We start from the raw sequence: 21247 nt of genomic DNA on the forward strand, positions 1-21247 counted from the left end.
ATAAAATATTTTAGATGAACAAATATCCTTTTTTTCCTCTTCTCCCAAAACCTAACAGTACTGTCCCACAATTTATAATTTTCTAATCAGTCACCTAACCTCCTGAAGTTTTAAACATAACTTTTTCTGCTTTACTGTTCCTTTACATATTTTTTGTATCTGTACTCAAAATCTACCTTTTTTTGACTTCTATATAATTTTAAGTTCTGGTCAAAAGTTTTGAGAAATACAAAATAACAAACATTTTGCCATAATTCCAGATCAACACTCTGAAAAAAAAGAATGTCAATCTTTTTAGTATATTTACATCAGCATAGTATTGAATATTAAATTAAATAAGGACCTTTTCCAACTGCAAAGGGTATTTTTAACCACACCAGCCACACCTCTTACAATCAATTACTGTTTTCTGGAAAATTCATCTTCAATAGGCAACACGCTTACTTACTGATAAAGTTGACCGGCACAGATATCAATTTGTTCTGAATTTTACTACTGATACTTTATTAAAAAGAAAAACGTGTAAACCAAAATGACATTGAGCAATGATTAAGCAAAATGCCTTGTTTTTATAGAACTGCCCTTTGCAAACTTTCATTTTGGAATGCAAAGCCTACTGCTTTAATTATATGTCTATTATCGAGGGATATGAAAGTGTATACTAAATTAATGAAATGGATTACCTCAGTTACACAGTGGTTATTAACAGGAAGAGCTCCCAGTTTTCATATTATGTACATCAGTAACTTTAATTGCATTAGGCAGAGCTAGGAGAGCTATTTCAGGAGATATTTCAACAGCGCAACAATTTCTGCTGGCTTTTTGCCTGCTGTAGCTCAATTTCTGAGGGTTCCCTTATAAATGCTAACTTATTATTTCTGTCAGTCATGCTTTACCAAACACAGCCTCATTAAAACTACCCTAAAGTGGCTTCAGTTTTGAAAACTCTCCCTTGATGTCTCCATGAGACAACTGGTGCTGGAGGGCTCTTTCTTGCATTTGGGTTAAGAGATAAGAGTGTTGTAGAGTACAAACTTACAAAAGACCAGTTTTAGGGCCAACAGCAGTAAAAATGATGGACTGTGATGAGCTCAGGCTTTGTAGGATACGATACAAAACTGCCTATGATGTTAAAAGTATGAAGCAAATTAGCTTTTAAATTATGGTTTGCAAGCACTGATATACAAGTGTAAAATCAATTAGCTGTCAGCTATTGGTTAATAGTGACTCAGTGACCTGCCTTGCTCCTGCTGGGAGTTGTGAGCAGCGGTTTATAATGGGTAAGGCACAGCGTTTCTTCTCTGCTAATAACGTATTACATGCAGAAGTCACTTTATCAGAAGCTACTGGAAAAAGAAGGTAATCTTCCTGAAACAGGTAGGCATTAGTGAGATTCCACACTGTTACACATGAGCTTCAGATCCTGTGGTAGGGTGAGGGGCCCTGACTGAAAGGATTTCCCAGGGCTTGTTCTTAAGGACATCGAGGCAGATTAATCCCTCATGTGACTTTAGGAAAGATACTTGTCTCTAGCATACATCTGCCTGCATGAATGGACAATATCATTCCAATGACCCTACCGATCTGCTGCATTTACAGCAGAGGTAGGTGTGGTAAAGTTCCCCACAGGTCAAGGCCTGAAGGAAGAACATGAACAACGTAATGGAGGAGGCCCATGGGGACTGAACATGAGTTGCTTTACTTCCTTATCCCAAAGGACCTGCGAGCATCTTAGGAAATATGCAAGGATTTAAAATACATGGAGAAAAAGCAGCCTCAGCCCAAATCCTGTAGCAAACCAGCACTGCTTTCATACAGCAGAAAGAAAAGAGTAAAACGGGATGTAGCTTGAGAGATGGATAGCTTACTCTGGATAAAATGCTTAAATTGTCCTCCAGATTGGAGAGGATGTAAGAACTGAATTGCCTATCTACTGTTCATTTTTATTTGGCTAGGTACTTATACAGCCTTATTGTCATAGAACTTCAGTAAGTCAGAAGAATTAGTTTAGCCTCACAACCTTGTTGTTTAAATCATGTACAAATGTGGAACTTGAGCTTGAAACTCGGTTCCACAAAACACCTAAGATGTCTACTGTGAGAGATGGGGAGGATTTAAGTCCTGAAGTTGGAAACTGCAAAAATGCCAACTCATCAGTAACTTAAGGCTCCCAATACTCTAGTATCTCAATTTCTTTTATTAAAATTCTTTAAATAACTGAAAGACAAAAGTCCTGTTACCAACTACATAAATGCCCTTCTGGGAGTACAGAAAGCCTAAATATATATATATATATATATGCACACACACACATATATCTAAGAAAGAGGTATCTCTGTATGCATGTATGGATAGATATGTTTAACACAGAAATACACTTCCTGTTTTCTTCAAACTATAATACAGAATGAGAAAAAAGAAAACCCATAACAGTACCTGCCAAGGTAATCCTCCCTTTCTTCATATCTGCCTATACAGTCTTTTTTACAAACATAGTTAGGTGAGTTCTGAATGCAGGGGACAAGTGCTGAACCATTTAGGAGGGTGCCGGGATGGTGTAATTCAAACAGTGATATCAGACAAAGCAGGTCTGACATTGCAGAATGTGCATGGATGATGGACGGTGCTAGGCGTCCTTGGCTGATCTGCAGAAGAGGACGGGCTGATCCAGGGAGGAGGATGAGAGGACAAAGAGGTTGTGCTAAGGTGCTGCCTCAAGGGGAAGGAATGGTGGGACAGCTATGCCTAGGGATGAGTGAAAGAAGATAAATGAGCACAAGTGCGCAGACAAAGAAAGATGTGAACACACTGAATAGGGGAAAGGGAGAAAGACGAGTGGGCTGAGTGTTGCCAGCAAAGTTGAATGTCCTGTTAATGTACCATGGTGTGGGTTGACAAAACTTAGTGGAACATGCCTAGAATATGAGGATCTCAGGAAGTGGCAGTAACAACCAGGTCACTAGGATTCAAGAAAACTGGATAAAAATTGCTTTCCAAGATAATCTTGCACTAAGAACCTTTGTTAGCAATGCTTGCCACCAGTCCCAAACTGAGGCCAACAAGGCTTCTTGATGTGTTTTCACAGATAATCAAATGATTCCTTGCAGTCCTCCCCTTCTTATTTTTTTATTCCCTGAAAGAATTTAGGAATCATCTTTCTGAAACAAGAAGAATCTTTCTGTAGCTATATTTTGGGATCCTCAAACTTCAGTTTTTCTTTCTTGTTTTCCTGTCCCACTTACTAGTAATTTCCAGTGACATTTAAAATAAATTAGAAGATGACTGCTGAACAATGCTTCCAGGGATTTGAGGTGTTGCCATTGTCAGAAATGACAGCATACAGACACGTCAGGTTTGCTCAGAAAGGGAGTTCTTCAGTGTAAAAAATGATGTGTGTTTTTAAGGTGCCAATTTTGGCAGCATTGAAGGAAAGCTGGCACTTTTTCTTCAGGCTTGCAACCTTTGACGAAGGCTACATGCCTCATCTGAGCTTTATCACAACTTTTGATAACACTTGGATTTGAATTCTTAAGCTAAAGACAATGTGCATACAAACATTTCTGTTCAATGGTAGAACTTATTTACTGCTAGCCACTTGTACTTACACTGAAGTTCAGTGACTGAACATCCACTGGCTTCAGTAGGACCAGGACTGCTCCCAAGCTTGGCCCATCCTCTGGCCCTGATGGCAAGTACCACACAGCTAGACAGGTTTCGTCTAAAAACCTGGGCAACCTAATGAATGCTGCCTGTTATGAAAAGTCTTTGGCTAAGGGCAATTACATGAACTGGAAGAGCACTATTTGGCAGGGCAAAGCTGTGCCAGGGTGCATGTTAACAATTAAATGCCATGGGGGATCACAAGCCGGCGCACAGACCTTCAACTGGAGCCTTGCTTCTTGCTGGGGAAGTAGCCCAAATGTTACAGCTATTTGTTTGGCAGCATCATTGTGCAGAGCAGGCTAAAGTTTGAATTTCAGTGGCAAGAACACGAACTCAAATCCAGCACTTACATTGCATCCAGCACACTGGGAAAATGACACAGTAGAAAAAGCATTTTGCTTCGAGCCAATGTCCTGTCATGGCTGTCTCCAATACCCTCTCAGGTGGTAGATAGAAGGCCTGTAACACTTAGTCAAAAGGATAAGACATTTCCCTACTACATTTTACTTTGTGCATGTTACAATGTCCAAGGTTATATGTGAATTACAGCTAAGTACATAATTGCTTCTGCACTTACACTTTCAACTCTACTATTCACTGCTTTGTAAGGCATTTTGGGATCCTTGGAAGATGAAAAGTTCTGTATAAAACTCAGTTCATTTTAATAATACAGTTAAGAAGCAAGAACACCAAAGCTCAGTGCAGGAGATTCACAGCCAAAGCCCTGGAAAGATTCACAGATAAGTATTTTCTACATTTAGTACTTTCATGGACTTTTTTTCCTCACTGCTCATTGGAGTAGATAGATGCTTACACAGCGTTGCATTAGCTAAAGGAAAGAATAAAATATGTGTTGAGATCTGTACTCATCCTTATGAACTGTAGTGTGATTTGATCCTTTGTAGGTGTAAAATATGTCCTCTGCGTTGTAGCAGTTTATTTTACTGCAGTAATCTCAGCAGTGTTACCCTATACCAAGGTATCTGACACATTTACCAAGCTTTTCCCTTTATGTTTTGTTTAGTAGTGCTGCAGGAAAAATGTTTTGGCAAATCAGAGTTACACGCAGAAAACCACTTATCACAAATGAGTCTGGGCTGTTGCTTCTATTTGTACATTTAAAATCCATGATCTACTGGAGACAACATACCATAGAGTGGCTCATAGCAAGTAGCATTTCTCCACCCTCGTGTTCCAGAAATGCTGCTTATTTGACAATGAGTGAACCCATGAGCCTGTCCATTGTTCATCTGATCAGATACTGGACTGCTGCTGTCAACAATATTAATATTTCTGTAATCTTGGCCTTCTCTTTACTTTTGTTGGCTACAGAATGAGACAGGTTGATTATTGCACCCATGTGCCTTCACTCTTCACTCACTCTCAGGCACACGCACACACTCAGATGCAAATGTTGCTTTGGCTAATGATTGCTCTGAGCATGACTGTGCAGTCAAAGAGGCTTTGCAAATCCATTTCCCTAAAACAATTGATGTGTTTGGCTTCTTAGCTTGACACAGCCACAGCATTGAGAAGAGATTATTATTGGGGCCCAAACAGGCTAAACTGGGAAATGTTCCTTTGTAAAAAAGCATGCTCAGTGGTAATCATATTCTCATCTGATCAGGAAGGGGCTACCACAATAGTGTGGCCCAAGAGTTAAAGAGCTTATTTTCTAAATCCCTTCATCCTTTCTAGAACCGTGAGACATTGACAGCAAGTCACTTAACTCTGTCCAGCCACAGCTGTGTGGGTTTTGCATAATTAATTATTTATATCAAGGCAGACACAGTAATTAAGTTCCAGATGAATATGATATTCTGATCAGAAATGCTTTGCATTTCAGCTGTCCCTCAAGCAAGTAACTGTCAAAGCCGGACTGTTTGACAGAGTGGGTCCTGCCAAAATCCCTCCCAGACATCTGTTCTCAGACAAAAAGAACAGATTCCCAAAGCAGTGCTTGCAGACGTTGCTTCGTTTCAGCAGGCAAAGAATAACCAATTCACAAATTCTGGCTAATTTTGTCTGATTCCAAGACACTATGCCGAACCTTGTGAAAAGCCAGGACCTGTTTTTTTTCAGTCGTGGGCACCGGTGCAAATTGAGTGTTTCCTCATGGAAATCAATGGCCTGCACTGATGTCAGGCAGGTGCAGGTCGGGAATGAAGCCCAGGGGATTTTATATCAGGCGGGTTTGAAGACAGCGGGCAATTTTTTGATTTTCTTTGTTTTGGTGAACAGAAACGAACAATAATCATCAGCATTACAATAATACTGAATTGTTTACTTGCTATTACTGCTGTCTGCAGCATAATAGTAATTCATTGGTTAAGAATTTTACATTGAGGCAAATTTACGCTGATTTTTTTTCCTATTTCTTCTTTTTAGCAGAAATTTGTATTAATCACTAGGGATTGTGGCTAAATATTCGAAAACAAAGATAGGGAAGAATAGACAGCCTGGATGCACATACCGCAACTAGAGATGACTGCAAATTGCATTTTGTTGTTGTGATTTCTGATGTAGCGCCCATATAATCACAGTGCTTTAATGCTGTGTGCTGGCTGTAATGGAAGACAAGATGATGACTGCAAGGAAGATGTTACAGCATAGCAGAGACAAGCCTATCTGACAGATGTAAATCTCTTTTATTTGTGCATAGTTCACTGACCACGTAGGAACCAGGAGGATGGCTGCTGGTTTAGCATATCCTGGACGCTGTGCTCAGGGAAGGCTGAGCACCCCAGGGTCCTGGGGAGGCCATACCCTTCTTCAAGATTAGCTCAACATCTTGGATGGGAGGGAGGCTATGACAGCAGGGGAAGGACAGACAGTGGTCAGCCAGCCTCCTGGAGGCTGTAGTTTTGCAATATGGGTGAGATGGTCTACCAAGAACAGGCATCCTCACTCCACCATCACTCCAGATAGTCCTTGACATGGCATTGGCATCCATCTGACCTTCAGTGGGCTGGTTCAGAGAGCTAAACTTGCTGAAAAAAATACTTCTTGTTGTTGGGTCAATTTTCTGCTGGTTTGGCTCCCTGGATCAATTTACTATGAGGTTGCAGTAAGTACCAAAACAAGGGGAATAGTAGAAAGGACAAGGAGAGGCATTTGTCAGATTGGCTTGGCTGTTTTACCAAGCTGCATGCCCCAGGAGAATCAAGAAGCAGACACACACAGCCAGACCTCAGCAGCAATGGACAGAGAGACTCTGCTAAGGGTGCAGAGGAAGCTGTGTGGAGATTGTTTCAGCCCAGAAAGTGCTTGAGAGATGCTTAGTCAAGGAAGCCTGGAGAAAAGAAACTATTCTGCAGGGACCAGAGAGCACAAGCAAGTTTGTTTACAAGGCATTATTTAATCTTGTTCAAGCAGGAGTTTAAATTTTTGCCTATTTCTTAATCATTTCAGTCATGTCAGTAAAAGTCCTAGTGATGTTTCGGAGTGCTCACCCTTAAGAGCAGGATATGGGTATACCAAGTCAGCTCAAGATGCTGTCCGCCTTAGCCTGAGTCCATTACAGTCAGCAAGCACCCCTGTAAACATCTCAGCAGTTAAACTGTGTATTTGTTAGACTACACAAAAAGAGGGACAGAATTAACAAATTTGTGTGTACCTAGAGGGATCTAGAAATCTTTCTAACTTTAGTTCACCACAGGCCCCTGAAAAACCCTGGGACACAGAGCAAGAATCTGGGATGAAGCTCTGTGTGCAGATTCTGTCACAGCTGTCCAGTGACACGTTATTTTCCCATCCCCTGGAGTGTGTGACACTGGTAACCTGGACTAGACAGCATAGAGTTTTATTTAGGATGGCAATTTTTATATTCCTGTATGATTTTAAAGCCTGGTCTACATGGTATGAAAATCAGAAGAAATATTTAATGGATGCTGCGTTTATCCTGATACGGTGATTTTTAAGTTTCTGTAATCACAAAAGCCAAAATTTCAACAAAAATGTTCCCAATGTAGTACGGAAGAAATTTTAAATTGTTTTTGCTTCAGTGATGCCAGTTCTCCCATATAGACAAGGCCAGGGTTACAGGCAGCTAGGCATTTCATCCTTGGCATTTCCTATTTGTAATCCCATTTAGTTAGTTCTGTCAACGTTCCTAAAATTTACAGTAACTGTGGACTGCCTGGTAGTCTCTCATCAAAGCTCAACTCTGCACTCGCATTTATGAAACAAAATAAAGGCTCAGTCATTTAGAGAAGGGAATTTTCATCGTATCATCAGGAGCACAATAGATTTCCCCCACTAATGTAGTAATTCAAGCTCATAGAAAAATTTCACAGCTTTGCAAACCCTCCTGGTTTCACAGCTAGGGTGCGTGGTGATTTGTTTGGGGACGTCTCTAGTCTCCAGTGGCACCAGGTACAAAACTGCCCCTTAAAACTGGCTCCCAAAAAGTCTGCTGCTGCTCCCCAGTTCCCCTGCACATTCAGCACATGCAGTCCTTGTCTGGTGACTGCTACCTTTAACACAGTAAATGTGTCAGGAGGGAACCTTGTGGGAACTCTGCGCTATTTATTGACTGTAAAACCCAAGCATGCATACCCTATTTTGTGTGGTTCAGCTATCTAAAGACAGTGAGGACACTCAAGGTACTCCAAAATATTTGGCAAGGTCACTAAGTAAATTCTGCCATCCTTACCACAAAGGATCACCTAACAAAAACACACTCTACTTTTGAGTGTCCAGCTCATAGGTTTGCAATGATGAAATCCAAAACACTATTTTAAAGTATTTGGCCTCATACAGTGGTATTTCCAATGTATTCTTAAATTATCTTTAACAATTACTTTTTAAAGGATTCGATTCCCAAATTAATCGTCTGGTTTTCAGTGTGTGTCTTGTTCATTTATATTCTTGTTCATTTGTATCACACTGTCCTGGACATGGGGCACATGCCCAAATGCCTCCTAAGGAGTTTTATTGGTAAAAAAGACAGATTTTTTTCAGATTTCATAATCCACATGTTATTTGGAAAGGTTGGGTTTGGCCATGCAAATAATTTTTATACACTTCTTTTCTACACTTTCTACACTTTCTACACTTTATGAACTTAACTAACCTTATTCTAATGAGAAGAGAAAAAGGAAAGAGTATCCTGGAGCCACAGCTCTCCTGACAATAAACGCTCCAGGACTATCCTTCCTACAAACTGTAGCAGAAGGCAAGATAAGGCTTTTAGCTTGAAACTGTAAAGAATTTTGCATGGTCTGAATTTCAAGGCCTATGATTCTTCTGTTTGTTGAAAAAACATTAGAAATCCCAGATTCCCAATACTGAGGTCAATACACGTTTTGGCTCGTATTTTCAGTATGGGAGAGCTAAAAAAAGTATGCTTTTGAAATAATGCATTGTTCCAAATGTTGTGTTACTATAAGAGGAGTCACATAGTTAATATCTTACATGATGTTTGGAAATGTGGTGTGTTTTTTTTTTCCAGAAAGGGAGCAAAGTCATGCAAACCAGGAGAAAATAGATGTGATGTTCTGACTGATTTTTTTAAAGCCTTGGAATAGTGATTCTGTGTGCTAGCCAGGAAAGCTGAGGCAGCTCCAGAGAAGGGGCAGAACTGTGCTCTGCTTTTGCTTTTTTCCTTTTTTCTTGCTTTGTTTTAAAGTATTTAAGGTACCTCTATAGCCATCCGTCAGCCCAAAAGCCCTCTGCTCTGGCCTTCTTTTGACACTCACTTAGTCAGCAATTTCAGAAGCAATATCTCCTGCAAATCACTCTGCAGATAGCTGTAGTGCATGCAGGCAGAGCTGATGAGTCAATGAAGTGTATGAGAGAGGAGAAGGCAAGAAGATCCTTTCACTCCCATTTTCTTGACACCAGTGCAATGCCAGTAACCCCCTGAAGTGTGAGGGGACAATCATGCTCCAAGTGACCAGCATGTGGGGCAGAAGGAAATGGCATTCCCTCTGCAGTGTAAACATCATGCACAAAACATGATCAATGAAGTGAGAAATGGATGATGGTGACAGATCAGTAATCAGTAGAAGCGGAAACTCGTAGTGCTTGCCAGTTAATTTAAACACATCAAATTCAGCGTTATGTCTAATATGCCTCTTTTCTTAGAGTATACACCCTGAAGAAGCAAGTCTCTGCAAAGGAGACCAGTGCTGACTCCACTTTGTCCAAAGCATCCCTTTTCAGCACAGAGAGACTATTTTTTTCCCCTGTAGAATATGAAGGCACATGAGAGGACAATTAATAGTGAAAACCCAGCAGGGCTGCTGTATGCAAGTATGCACAGTGTGCTCCCCCGTTGCTTCTGGACTGGCACTAGCCTGTCAAACACTTGGAAATGAAGCTTTCTGGAGCCTTTATTAAGATTCATGGGAAAGGCAGGCCCCAAACCCACAGACAGCAGCAGCATGAAGCATCTCAGCCTCCTCTCTCCCATAAGCACTGCCAGCACATCTGGCTCAGACTCTAGAGGGGAATGAAGAAACTGGGCGGGAGTATAAAGTGAATCTGTCAGCATTTACTTGCATGACAATCTGCCATGTAGAATACGTGCCATGCACAATGCAAAGCTCTCAAGCGCCTGATCCCCTACTACACCCTGGCTGTAGGCTAGTGCACTCGCATTTCTCCCATACATACCAGAGAAGGACTGCAAACCTACATACAGGGCTTCACAAAAGGCTCTGCTGCCCACATAGGGAGGAGATGACCTTTTTTTCCCTTTGTGCTCTTTTGTAGGACCCATAGCAGCCTTAACTCCCATCTCTTCAGAGACACTTCTGAAAATCTGAAGCCTCTCAGGCAATTTGAAGTCCAGAGTTTTGAAACTTTACTCCCTCCTTCTGTTTATTTGACAATTTGATTAATTATTAGTGGTTCATGCCAGTGTGTGCGTGCATGCATCTGTGTACATATATAAAACTTAATGATTCATGCGTACCAACTCATTCCAGGTATACATACAAACACATGTTGCTTTCTGATCAGCTGAACTTCAAAATAAACCCTGCGTTTCTCCCTTTTCCTGCATCTTTGCATGGGCTTTTACAGCAGGGCAAAAATTGTATAAAGTGATATATTCCTTTGTCATTCACAGTGAAGATGCTTTTCACCACCTGAAGGTACAAATGGTACATTCAAGAATGATAAAAAATATAAAAGTTGTTATCTTGAAGAGCCAAAAAAGGTGCATAAACTCTAGTACAAAAGAAGTCCCTTCCTGTGCTTTCTCTCTGCAGCACTTACAGCAAACCCAGCTCCCCATGGTCACCTCAACAAAACACCCAGGCCTGAGAGGCAGAGGCAAGTACCCGCTGCTTGCTGAGTGAGTGGGAGAACAAGCTGGATATAAATGGATCTGTTATTCCTCACATTTCCATACTTGCGCCTCTCAAAGCTGATTTTTAGTTTTAAAAAAGTACTTCATCTGCAACAGACTTGGCAGATAATATTGGTATCTGAGGGCTTCTCTGTGTGTTAAAAGTACTATTTTCTTGCTTCATAAAGGACAGAAAAACATGGAATCCTGCCTTTGAAGATAAGGAAAGCTGTTACTTGAAGAGCACCTGAAGTTTCCAGAAGTGTCCGCTGCAAGTCTTAATTAGGTTAGTTAGTCAGACGCACTAACGGTCTAGGCAGTACAGGTATAAATTTCAGCTTAGCACCTAGAGGATCTGTAGTCTGTGTTGTTAGACTTCAGATTAAATGTCACACCAGCCACAGTGGCTAAATTCGGCATTGCTACAGAGGCAACCTGAGTACAGTTTTTGCACTATTCACCTGCCATTTCTGATCCAATGTTGGGTGCTTGGAAATTTGGAGTACTTTCAGGTCATCTCAGTCCACAGAGGGTCTGGAAACCATACCTCGCCCTGCCCAAGGGCACTAGTGTCTTCAGCACCTCCTCAGCTGCTCCATCACCTGGCCAGGTGCTCTCTGGTGTTCTCTGTGCTGCTACTTACTTTGCTGGGTGCTCTCAGGGGGTGCTGGGGAACAGCCCCAAGGCCTAACCTACAAAACACCATGACATGTCACTGTGGGGACACCTCAGCATACCCACCTGCCAAACAGAGGTGCCAAAGGAGGACATGAGCTGACCAAGGGTGACCCTACAATGTTGTAGGCATCTACAGAGTGCAGTGATGCTAAGCAGTCAGCTGCTTCTTCATCTGAATCTTGGCTCTGTGGTCTGTGGGTGATTATATTATCACCCAGTGAGTCCCCTCATCAGGTAATAAGCTATATTCCAAACAGAACTTCTGCTATGTAAAAGAAAAAACATAAAATTTTGAGAAAGTTAAAGTATCTATTTTTTCTCCTGAAATTGAAAGTGTTCCACAGCCCTTCATGTTTATGAAGTAAATGTTTCAATTTCATCATGTTAAAACCAGCTTATTTCTATTTGTTTTGACTACTAATGCAAAAGTGTAAATAGTAAAGCAAAAATGAAATTATTTGCATTTGACCTTATCAGGATGAAATAATTCAATAACTGCCTGAAAAATATGCTTTTGAATTTGATATGCTATTCAAAACACACATTTTTCTATGAATCAGCAGTTTCTCACAAAAAACCCCATACTATTCATATCTTGTTGACTAGTTATGTCCTTAAACAGACATTTAAACAAGTCTATACTCTTTCTATACTTTTCCTATTTGGCTGTTCTTGCTGAGATTTTTGACCTGTTCACTGTTGCAACTTATCCATTGTTGCCCAGAAAGCACAAGGTGGACCTTTCCAAAAAGAAATGCTAAATTTTTCAATTTATTGCTAAATATATTTCATTGATGAAAAAATAATGGTAATGTATTCAGTCAAACTCTTGACTCAAAATATATGCTTGCCATATTTGTCTTAGCTTAGAGAAGAAAAATAATGATTCCATTTTCACTTTCTTGACGTCTGAAAAGAAGTCTTTCAGTTGATTTTTTTGCAGCATGGTGAGAATGGCCCAGCTGTACCATAAACTGAACACTTAGCCCTGCATTCAGAAATCACCAGCTTGCATTCAAAAGTCAGTTAGTCTTGTATTCAGGAAGCAAAGATCATATGAATGATAAATGATTTGTAATGTAAAATGCTTTTTTCCACATCTTTTTCGGAGGTCAAAGGGCTCATCATTTTATGCTTTTCCAAAATTACATTTTCCTTTAAAAAGCAGTAAATTATTAAAATTTAATATAAAATACATATTTTAATAAGTAAAATATAGAAAGTATGACCTCTGCCACTTGCTAAGTGTATCAATACCTTGCGTTGTCCCAGTGGTATATTTTAAGGAGATTTTAATATGAATCGGGTATTGAATGTGAAGACCTTTCCATTCTAACACATTTTAATGAACTTCTTTCAATGCCATGATACATGGTCAGTATCTTAAATTTGACTTATTGCTGCACTTCAGTTTGTAAGTCATGCCATTTGTGCACTGCAGTGGGGTTTTTCCTTTGTTAGAAAAACAGTTTTCGTATCTTAGCTTGGATAGAGTACCTTCAACAAAACTGTGTACGCATATTTTAATTACAGATAAAACCTTCAGCTGCCTAAAAGAAATCTTCATTAAAAATGAAGTAATAATAATCCTAGAAAATGGACATATTGCACAATTATAATTTAAAAAATAAAGACAGATGGTTTGAATAAGTGGCAAACTCATATTTTCATTGACTAGAAGCCTACATGTATTTGAGAAAATACTTTGAAATTAATTATTTGCCAGAAAGACATGTCAATGTTCTGGAGCTGTGCCACACTGTAGCATCTTGCTTGGTTGGATGAGTGTGTGAAGGGAAGGCAGATATGGACTCCATAATGATCTGTCATCATTCAGAGCAATGGGGCAGATTCAAAATTAAAGCCAGCTCCAAATACCCTGAAGGAGCCAGTTTCACACTGCAGTATGTCAATAGTTTGGGACTATTGCTTTTTTCATCTCCGTTCTCAAGTTCTGCCTCACTTCTCCTCAAAATCAAGCTTTTTTTCTTTGGAAATGCTTGCTTCTCATTAACCCTCTGTGGAAGCCCATTTATTTGCTACATTTTGGCCTGGTATAACAAACCCAAGTGTGAAGACTTGAGTCTGTGGAGACCCCATGGTGCCTCGTAAGAGCTGACATGAGAGAGGCTGAATCAGGACCTTGCTCTTCTCCTGATGCATCATGTAAGCTTGGACAATGTCTGTCCCCTGGCATTTTTCTCCAAAATGATGATAACGTTTATGCATTTCCCAGGGTTGTCAGGGAGATTTCACTGTGTCTAGTGATGTTTCCTAAAATGCCCATCATTGCATTAAGGCATTTAAGTTGCTAAAATAATCTTTTTCCTCTTCAGCAAGTAATGTAATCACCTGTCTTAGCACTAGTGAGGTTTAAGCACCCATGCTAAGCTGGACTGAAGCTTTTAAAAAGAGTCCAGTATATTTTGCCCAAACTGCAATATAGGACATGTATCATATATGATGTATGGTGTCTTTTTAAAAAGAAAGCTAGCTCTACAGCTTAATCTGGTCTACTCTAATTTTAATTAGCTGGGTACCACAGAGGGCTGTGGGATATGGCCTTGTTTTGAATATACTGACTACTGCATCTGTACCCAGTAAAGTAAACCCCATTGCTATTGAGTAATAAGTGTGCATAAATGCCTACAATACAAATGAAAACGTGTGAAAGTATCAAAGACCTTGCCCGCGCTGCTTGCGGAGTACTGAATACCACATATCTTATATACTTTCCTGTAAATTGCTCTAACTTATAATTAAAAATATATGCAAAAATAGATAAATAGGTAGAAAGAACAGTTTTCTGATCAGAAATGCCTGACATTTTGATGCTTTAGCAATACTGTTTCTATATAAATAATTGATTCTTTTACAATAATCCTATGCAAGCTGGAGGCTACAGTGATCTCAGATCCACACATGTCCCTGTCTTATTATTCACCCAGCACTAACAGGTGCATGTAGATTAGTAGTGAGGCATTCACATTTTCTTATACAGAGAGGAAAAATCAGGAAGTTTGTGAAAGGAGGGTTGGTAGGTCTGGGGTATGATCCTGGTTAGAAAATAAAATAAAAAGGTGCAACGTTCTGGGGCTGTACAGCTAAAGCTACAGAAATACTATGTGCACAGCCTGTTCCTAGAGCTGTGTAGTCGTAAACCCTCAGGTACAGAGAGGGTTAACTTATTTCTTCAACACAAATGCAGTATATATCTCAAAACAATAATCTTGTTGTAATGAGCAGCTGTTTCTGATCATAATAAAGATTCTGAAATTACATGTGCATAACTCACGAGGTGAATGAAAAAGTATAGAGAAGAGAGCAGTTTATAGTAGATGTTGCCAAACATGGTACAAAGCAAGGTACCCCAGAATTTGTTTGTAAACGACAAATAACTTTTTCCAAAATATCAAGTGCAGATTGAAATAAGTCTAATTTTGTTTCCTTTAACTACATTCATTTGAAGCGTTTCCTTCTCTTGGTTTTGGGGTTTTGGTTTTTTATTTTTTTGTTATTTGCTTCAGTGTGACATTCCTCCTTGTAAGCAAGGAAAGCCATGTGTTCTCTCTGACCTTATGCTTTAAGGGAGTTTGAGATATTTCATTGACCCTCCCCCCTCAACTCTGGGGCTAATATGTCTCATTATCTCAGTGCATAAAACTGATTATTAAGTAGTCTTTGATGAAGCAAACAGGCTTCCACTTGTCCTTTTGAATTATCTCAGTATCATTAATTGTTTAAAACCGACAATGAGGTCGTTCAATTACAGTATTCTTTATACAGTCTGTGCTTAATGTCACTTCGGGGTTGTTATCCAGAGCAGAGAGGGTTAAATTATCAGTATGCTGTTGCTGCTGTGATCCTCATGTAAATGAACATTTGGTGTTTTATTTTTTTCCTTAGCTGCCGGTTACTACGTTATTAGCATATTTGATGTATTTCTCAGCTCAGTTAATAAGCGGTTCTGAAGGCAAAAGATTGATGTTTTAGAAGGGAGTTTATAGACCATTCTCTCTTGTAACACTATCTGGAACATGTCTATGCGCTATTATGACTAACTGACTTTGGTTTTAGGCCATATGCACCACTGACAAAGCCTAATCTGTGTTCCTGTCTGCTGCTTAGGTGTTTTATTGCTAGACTATGGTCATCCTATGAATGCCAAACATTTCTTCTATCCTCTCTAGTTCCTACTGAAACTAAATTCTGCCTTGATATTAAAGCATATTAAAGCATTTTTCATGCTTCAGGTGTGTTAAGGTTACCTGAATGCCATCTTTGTAACAAATGTGTTCAAAGCCCTGAAATACATATGAGTAAGTTTTGTAAAAACAACTCTGATAAAATATTAAGGAGAGAATATATGGAAGTACAGGAAATACAAACCAAACCAGTGTATTCCTATTAGACCCAGTGCACAGAATAACATGGAGAAATGGATCAGTGTGAAATATTCTTATAAAAGTTCTGATGGGAGAGCAATTCAGCTGATGCTAACGGAAGTACAGGGAAGAGGCGCTGCAGCTAACTGCTCAGATGGGAAGCTGGTGATGCTCTTTGTTCCCCAACAACTGTGCTGTCCTCCCTGGGCACAGGGAGAAAGTCTGGAGGGATGTTTTCGGGTTTGTTGGGGGTTGCGGCAGCCTGCACCAGGGCTGGGCACAGCCATAGGGAGAGCTCTTCCAGTCCAAGAGCCCAGGCTTGCCAGGAGACTTTGGCACGCTGATCCTCTCCATTTTTTCACCAGCTCTCCCTTGTGTTGAGTAGAAAGTCACCTGAGGAACTCAGACTTTATGTTCAGAAAAGTAAATTAATTTTACCTCACCAACTGCCACTCTTCTCCCTATTATACTATTGATTTTAGTGCTACATCAATGCTTTCGGATCCAGAATGGCTTCCGAATCTATATTTGAAAACTGTCTCTTTGTTTGAGTAGCGTCCCAGGTAAGGTGATCAATATAGTTAGCATTAAAGCTCACTAAATGATGGCAGTGCCTTTTGGTAATGACTTGCAAGGTTTCAAATTCTCCTTCGGGAAATAAGACACTTCAGACAGTTTTGTAAAAATAGACTTTTGTTGAGACAGTTTGTCTTCAGATTTTTCAAAATCGTGCCGCTCTCTCCTCTGCCTTTTACCCTCACCCGTCTCTGCCATTTCAGAAGTAACTACAAAAATTTTGATTTTCAAAGAAAGCTTCCAGGTGAAAAAAATTTATCAAAATCGTTATGTCTGTGTAAAACATTTTGTCTTTGGTGGATCAGGGTATTTGACAAAATGACATTTTGTCTAAACTCTTTCAACCATCCCTCACTAACAAGCTTTCCACAGATAGGCATGTATATCCTGTTTTTCCTTCATCAAGCTGGGACACTACATGCATTTTGCCAAGCCTCTTGGCAGCTAGTATTTTTGTTAAATTGGCTAGTACATCTGTCAGCCCTGGGACAAAGCTAGGTTTCCCACCCTGAACCTTTCAAGCAGAACCTTTTGTAAAAGACAAAATGCTATATCTACCTTAAAACATAAAGGATCCTCAGGGCATTGGAAACGAATGTGCTGCTTTAATGCAAACATCCCTTGTGAGGGCTCTCGGTCCTTGTATGCTCTCAACAGCAGGAGGAAGAATACATGAATGTAAATGAGCTGCACACTGGTATTCAGAAAATGGAGCTATAAGAGTTAATGAGATGGTGTCCTGCTGTTGGACGCTTGCATGTTAAAAAATCCTTACGGTTTTATCCAGCAGCAAGTTTGAAAAACCTGTGCAAAGCTAGTGATTCTGGAGCACTGGTGACTACAGAACAGTGCCTTTTCCACGTGGCCTTGCTACAGGCAAAGAATCTTTGCTATATCTAAATCTAACAAGGAAGGAAACAGAGGGATTACTAGAAATCATTGACTGTGGAGGAACCAAGTAATGATTAATAGCATTTTACCCCCTAACTGCACATGGCTGGTGTGTGTATGCAGCTCTGCGTGTCTAGCTGCATACAGCAAATGGAAGATGACCCTGTAACTAAAAGCCACTGCAAGTAGGACTTAGCTGTGTGTCTTTAAGACTCACCCTTTAGCAGCTGAATTCAAAAGGAAGGCTCCCATTTATGTCACTGTTGGCCACAAAAGTGCTGCACCACTCCCAAGAGACAATTCAGTACGTCTCTTTCTTGCAACAAATGGTACTTTCCCATAAACAGCCACCACACTGAAAATGCCCCCTTTGAGCTACTGCCCAGTGTATGTCTAGCACAGATCAGTCTGACCTACCGCTCCTGTGCTATCCTGTTGATTTACAGAATTAAAAGGATGCATTACAAGGCAGTAATACATCTGCTGTGCAGTGAGGCAGCTCTCAACACTGCAGTCTCCTCTCACTATGCTTAGCTGAGATGCAGAGCTGCTTGGCACAGGTGCTGGTGTGATGGATTTTCTCTGCAGAGTCGTGCATGTCCCTACCATTCCCAGAGTCTCCCAAACCCAAGAGATCACCTTGCCTAGGTGGTTCTCCTGTTCAGGAGTACATGAGTAGTGAGAGTCATGTATCTGAATGCCGCATGGAGGCTGGCCCTGAAGAGGTTAAGAGCTCTATGGTCATGCAGGATGTCCACATGTCGTGCGCAAAGTTTGATGGGGAGAGAGTTGCCTGAAGAAATTTCATACCCTTGTTTACCTACAGGAACAATCTGGTCTGTTAAACATTATTTTAAAAACTTGAGGCCCGTAACCAGCATCAGAGTGAAGATTAGCTAGGCATGGGGCTTGTTTATACATGCTCAGTGATTATCACCCAGCTGGTGCATTTTTCACTCTTGGTATTTGAGAATTAATGAACTTGCTGAGTGACAATTCCAACCTCATCTCTAATGAAATTAGCTTCCCTGGTAGGAAGTGATGAGCACAGTTTTGACGGGAGATACCAGGTGTCACTCTGATATGTTTCTTGCAAGTTCTTTTTCTAAGGACTTGTTGACATGCAGGAAGAGTTTAGAATAGTTATTTAAAAAAAAAAAAAAAGCCTGCAGGGATACTTTTCTTTTCTGACAAGGGTATGTCTGTGCAGATATTGAAGGTCATGGGCAGGCCAGGGTTTGCCAGGTGTCTCTCCTGACAGCACCTAAACTCAGCATACTGTAACTCTTCAGCCACAGGTCCAGTTCCCAGCTGAATATCAGGGTTTGTGAAGGAACCTGCAATATCGTTCTGTCACATATTCATGGACTGCCTCTATACACTGCAGACCTCAAACAGATACCCAACAGCTGCGACCTTGCCATTCTCTCTTCCTGCCTCTCTGCATTTTGCTTCTTGTTTCTGTTGCCAGAGACATCCTGATTCTTAAACAGGACTCAGAAATCAAGCATTGAGATGGGTGGCTTCAGTGCAGGTGCTAAGGTATGGTTCATTCCTTAGTGAAGAATAGCAGTGTAAATTAGTGTTGAATAACTATTGCACTTTAAATTCATATGTTGGCTTATTTCAAAATGGTTTCCCCATGGAGATAAATCCTATGGATATAAGCATCGTTGAGCCTTGGAAGAAAATGATACATTGCAGTTAGTTTTGTGATTTGAGCATTTTTCTTCGATGAGATCTTTAATCTTCCTAAACAGAATCAATTCTCAGGGCAGAGGTGCTTCCTGTAAACCTGCTAATAACATTTTGGCTGAAATGCCTGGAAGAGATAATTACCTAAAATGCTGCTTGTGACTACTTCTGTTCAAAGACTGATGTCCCTCCCCAGCAAATCACCTGTCTCTGTGTGGTTGTGAACGACCTACTAGTTGGGAATCTTTACCTTGTTTGTTAGAGAGATTTGTGTGAGGATGAGTACAGCTTTGTTAGTGGACTAAAGAAAATATCACAAGTTGTCAATATTGAAAGGCTCTTTCTAGGTGAAACAACAGGCTTCAGATTTTTAATCTGAATTTAAAAAAAGAAATTTAAAGGAAAACGTCTTGGACTTTGAAGAGCTTGTTGCATAGCAATTTCATCAAAGAATAAAGATTTTTGAGAGAAAGTGGATGGTGATTGTTTTAAAAGAAGCATGCTCTTCCAAGGAAAGAGCCAGCCACACTCCCACAACAGGCAGGTGCTCAAAGCCAGGACTAGCAGGGAAGGTTGCTCAGCCAAGCAACGCTGACCAAATCCAACAGATGCAGGATTACGATCAAACTTTGGAAGCTGAGGTCAGAGTCCTGTATTGCAGCATGGTTTGTTAAGAGTAAACTCTGCACAGTTAAGACAGTTTCTTGTCAAACCTCTGCTCTTTGTGAATTTTTGTCTATAAAGAGGATAACTGGAGACCAGAGCTGTAGGAGCCAGAGGAATGCTGTAACAGTGAGGCTCTGCAAAAGCAGCAGCACTGATTTGAGAGTCTGATGCACCCAGTTTATCACCTCTCATGGTAAAACACAGAGGGGTGCAAGTCAGCTGCCTATATGCAGGCATTTATTAGCATTTGATATATCCTAGAATACTTCACCTGGCCTTTGGCTGCCAGTCCAGAAGAGGGCATGTCTCCTGTGGGCCCTGTGTCGTATCAGTCAACATTGTTCAAATGCCAAATGTCCATCTGGGAAGTGAAAAGTGAAGGGGGGGGGGGGGGGAAAGGAGGCAGGGGAGGGGAGGGGAAAAAACAGCTCTTCCATAAGGTAGGACCTTGCCATACTCTGAATCCTACTCTGAAATCCACCGGATTTCATATGTTTGCAGGTAGATCACATATGTATGCTAAACAATTCATGTTCTCCTTATAGTCCATAGAGAGATACAAGCCACGTTAGGGCATGATTCACCCAACTTCACATGGCTAAAGCAGGATGAGATGAGTTACTCCCTAAAAGCACCTCTTTTCTTCCACTGACTGAAAAGGTATCGCAGACATGTTTTTCTATGGAAAAATGTTTGCATTTGATCAACTGAACTGCACCTACTCTTCTAAAAACAAGTGCATATCCAGGCTCCAAATAACTGATTTCTTTGGGGTGGGGTGGGGTGGGGGGAAGAAACAAACCCAATCTCTTAGCTCCCATGAGTGGACAGACTCTGTTTAACCAAACCAATGCCCTACAAATTTAAGACCACCAAAAGATGATGTTGCAAATCCAGCAGATTCATTATACTGAAAAAAAAAAAACAAAAAACCTAAAAACACAGCAACTGATAGGGGTATGTTTAAATGCAGTTACTTTTGATTTAAAACAATGTTTCAACAGAGATTTCAAAGAACAGAGCTATTCAGCTAAGAGCAAACGTAAGCATATACTTCACTCCTCTGAACCTATACCGTTCTAGTGAAATCCAGCTACTATGACATTGTGTTTGAGATTCAGCATTCAAAGCTTTACACCCAGGTTTTTAGTCAGAAAAGCAACCTGAAGAGTGTATTGAAAACAGAAGGATAGAAAGAGGTCAATGAGAAGCAGTTCTTCTAAATGGCGTGGCCCCTTTTTTTTCTCAGTATGCTCCCTGTCAGCATGCAGCTAAGGAGGGAGAAATGGAACTAAGGGAAAATAAAATGTAGGACTTTTTTTTTAACCGTTAGCTATAAAACAAAACACTAAAGCTTTAGACAAGTGAAGGGAAAAATTATTTTTTAAAGCTCTTC

This window comes from Phalacrocorax carbo, chromosome 3 (genome assembly GCF_963921805.1).
Source record: "Phalacrocorax carbo chromosome 3, bPhaCar2.1, whole genome shotgun sequence".
In the NCBI taxonomy this organism is placed as follows: domain Eukaryota; kingdom Metazoa; phylum Chordata; class Aves; order Suliformes; family Phalacrocoracidae; genus Phalacrocorax; species Phalacrocorax carbo.